The sequence below is a fragment of the Seriola lalandi genome, unplaced genomic scaffold (genome assembly GCF_002814215.2).
Source record: "Seriola lalandi dorsalis isolate HSWRI2012SDOR001 ecotype SW California unplaced genomic scaffold, Sedor1 jcf7180002054519, whole genome shotgun sequence".
Classification (NCBI taxonomy): domain Eukaryota; kingdom Metazoa; phylum Chordata; class Actinopteri; order Carangiformes; family Carangidae; genus Seriola; species Seriola lalandi.
In genome coordinates, this window is record NW_019525072.1 from 2,506,787 (window position 1) to 2,510,453 (window position 3,667).

Genomic DNA, 3,667 nt, shown 5'->3' on the forward strand with positions numbered 1-3,667 from the left:
CCCCACCCCCTCCTCACTCTACCCTCGCCATCCCTTCATGCACCTCCTCCATGTTTGTGTCTCATCAAACCTTTGTCTCTGTCTGCTGCACTGTGGCAGCTGTGATTGTGTTTGATCACTGTTGGAGGGTTTCGTGTGTGTGGGCAGGCCCGACCCGGATGTCTCTCTCCTCGGGCATCTGGGAAGGATTTGTCCAGTTCTGCTGTTTTCTTACCTGCAGATATGAATCTGATAGCAAATGTGAATACAGTGTTGTTCATGCACCCTGAATATTTAATGATTATATGGGTAGCATGAGGAGTTCCATGTGACTGTGGCAGTACCATAGACCGTAAATAAAGATGGACGTGGCCTCCGTGACATCACGCTTAGGTTTCTGAAGAGCGGTTTTGAAGCACAGGATGGGCTGCTCCGCTGCCCCCATCTTGACAGTACCTGAACTGCCCCTAAAGCTCAGTGCAATTGTAGTGCCTTGTGTGGTTTTACACTGATAGTCCATTGGGGTGAACGATGACATCAATCATCTTAGAAAGAGACAAGAGACAGCCCTACAAATTGATAAAGGCAAAGAAATTAGGCTAAAATATTATGTGCATCCGATCTTGTTGTTCCTGATTTTGTAATGTGGTCCCGTCAATCATTCAGGTACTGAGACAGCTGAGATGTGGGGGTGGGGCAGAGAATGAAGATTAATTGAGAGTCAAGGCGGGAGAAATGACTTGTAGTTGCCTTGAAACTTGCAGAAAGTCCTTAGCAGCAGGCTTCTCACTCGGAGAAAGATGGCAAAAGAGAAAATGAGGGGTGTTCTTTTCCTGTTCCTGTCCAATAACCAGGAGCCAGGGGCCGTGCTCGTGGTATTAATAGTATTAGAAAAACCTTCTCAGCTGCATCATAGACCTCTTTTAACCAGTCGACACCTAAACCTTGGAACGTTTCCACATTAAGCAGAGCTCTGCCTCAGCTGGCATCAGTCCAAAACCCTGCACCTATATGTGAACATCAGCCTGGGGAAAGCAAAAAACATGAATAAAGAGCAACGCAGTGACGTCACTGGCCCAGGAATAGCTTCTCCTCATGGTTATGTGTTTTTGCCAACGAGGCCTGAAAATGGGCTCGACGCTGACCGAATAAACCCTGTTCCCTCAGGACTAGACCCAGAGTCATGCTGTGGTGGGTGACTATAAATCGACATCCATCCACCCCCCACCTACACCCCCCACCCATTCACCCACCCCGCTTCTCTTTGCCACAACAACCCCCCTCTTCTCCGCTGCACTCCACTCTTGAGTGCTTCTCTGTCTCTCCAGGCTCTGTGGTAATGAAGTGTTTTATGGCTGCAGAGGACAGGAGGGGACGCAGGGGCAGGGGGTTAGCCCATAGCTCATTCCCACTATAGGGGGGCACAGTGGCCAGCAGTGACTGGGCTGATTGAGTAAGTCTGGACAAGCCCCCTTCAAACTAACCTGAAACACACACATATATACACATCACCAGACCCCAGCAGAGGGGTCCACGGGGGTGTGGCGATGGGTCAATCCCAGCAGGACATCTCAGATAACCCACTCCCTCTTTTAATGACAGCAGCTCCACAAATTATCCCCACTTGATTCATACTGCTCAGTCAGGCAGAGCAGGCTATCCAGAAATCAGGTTACCATCTCGATTGCAACATGATCCCAAACCTTGTTCCCAACAAGGGTTTGAAGTTCGGAGGGTTTCATTTTTCATTTGTTGTGTTAAATTATCTGAAGCCCTTTGAGACCGTAACAGTGATTAAAAGTTACACAAATAAGCTTGACTCACTGCCCTCAATGTCGGGAAAACATTTTTTCACCTTGTTAGTTAATTCTTCACGTCATAATGTTTGTCTTTAGAGAATTAAATGCCAAAAATGTACAAAACCTTTGACATCTTGTATTTTAATATCAAAATCTCACTGGGTTTCCTTCCTACTGAGCTACATCGTATTTCTCGCTCAAGTATATTTACATTGACTGGTTTGGCAGGCGCTTTTATCCAAAGCAACTTACTTACTTTAGCTTCATTGCAGTTGGAGAACTTGAAGTAAGCACTAAGAACAAAATATGTTCAATCAGGCAAAGTGCAAGGAGATCAGGTAAAGAGGTGCACTGAAAGTGCATAGTAAGTGCTAGTTAGGCATGTCAGGGTGTTAGAGGTGTTAGGAGAGGAGGTGCTCTCGGGAAGAGGTGAGTCTTCAAGAGCATTCGGTTGCTTGTTCCACCATCGGATCCACAGACAAGAACAGTCTGGACTGAGATTGTCTTGTGTGTAGGGAGGGCAATGCCAGTGGCCGAGACAGAGCATAAGCCTGTATGATTGGTATCAAGTAGATGGGTGTAGATCCAGAAGTCACTCTGTAGGCAAGCAGTACTGACTTGGATTTGATTTGGGTGACCATGGGTAGCCAGTGGTGGTCAGTGTCACAAATCCACAAACAAATCCACTTTCACATCATATCAGTTACCGCAGTTACCAGTTTCCCACTTGTAAAAATAATTCTTGTCAACATCCAAGTTGTAATTACGACAGGGAAAGTAGGATTTTTGTGAAGTGCCAGCAAAGTTGTCTGGTAAAAGGTATAATATGTCACTTTCCTGCATTAAAATGTCTAAAGACGACAAGATCTGTTATATATTTATTTGAGTTGAGCACTTACATTATCCCACGTTTCCAAGAATTATCAAACCTAAAGAAATCCGTGGTTTTAATTTTAATTGAATGCAGCATAATTCTGCATATACTAATCATCACAGTCCTGCAGTTAGTCACACTGCAACTTTGGAAACCTACTGCTAATTAAACTTCAAGGAGACATCATGAGGTTTTTCTTAGATATAATGTCTATTTATTGTTGTCCACCATTTTTTGGAGCCACCCACACTTTATTTAATTTTTTTCAGGTGTGAGCAGCTCCTCCTCCTGAGCGAGAACAGTGCTCATCAACAGCACACTCAAAAATCAGCAGTATTTAGAAGGCGTCTGCTTTGAGCATACTTCATTTTGTCACTTTTCTAGTGTGAACTGCTTAGAATCAGTATGAAGCATGGTTTTGAGACACTGCATGAGTCTTGTGTTTCAGTGTTCACTCCTAAAATCCTGCATCCAAGTTTAGTGGCTGTAATTTATTAATATTTAACAAAACATTTGCGATCTTAAAAACTATTTTAAAAGTCTCTCTGTGCCTTATCTCTCGCTCGTTCATCCTGTTCCAGTCAGATAAATTTAAAACAGCAAAATCAAGACCCAGTTTTTCTTGCGGCTTTTTAAACACAGAGCTCTTTAGTAATCCAGCGCACTGTGCTGTAAGTGCAAGTGCTGCTCAGTGAATACAGGTGTTTCTCTTTGAGCGATAAGTGTTCTGACCCGCTACACACCTGAGCCTCTGGTAACACCTCTCCATCCCCCTGCCAAAGTTCTTAATGGACAAACAGGTCCTTCTACGCGCCGGCCCTGCGTTCACACTCACGTGGGGAGGTCTCTGAAATGAAAATGCCATTACAAACCATTTACCAGCCTGCTGAGTTTACATGTCTTACAAGAAAAGGACCGTTTGGAGCGGTTAAGTGTCACATAAATCTTTCAGCAGGCTAATTGAAGTGGTTCCCCCAATAGGCCGCTCTCCACAGCTGCTATTACAAATCGCACA

At 44.6% G+C, this 3,667-nt stretch overlaps 1 protein-coding gene across 1 annotated transcript in view; it reads left to right on the top strand.

Moving 5' to 3' along the window:
• Window positions 1-3,667, top strand: part of cacng2a (calcium channel, voltage-dependent, gamma subunit 2a) — a 69,325-nt gene that overhangs the window by 38,216 nt on the left and 27,442 nt on the right. The window lies entirely within an intron of this gene.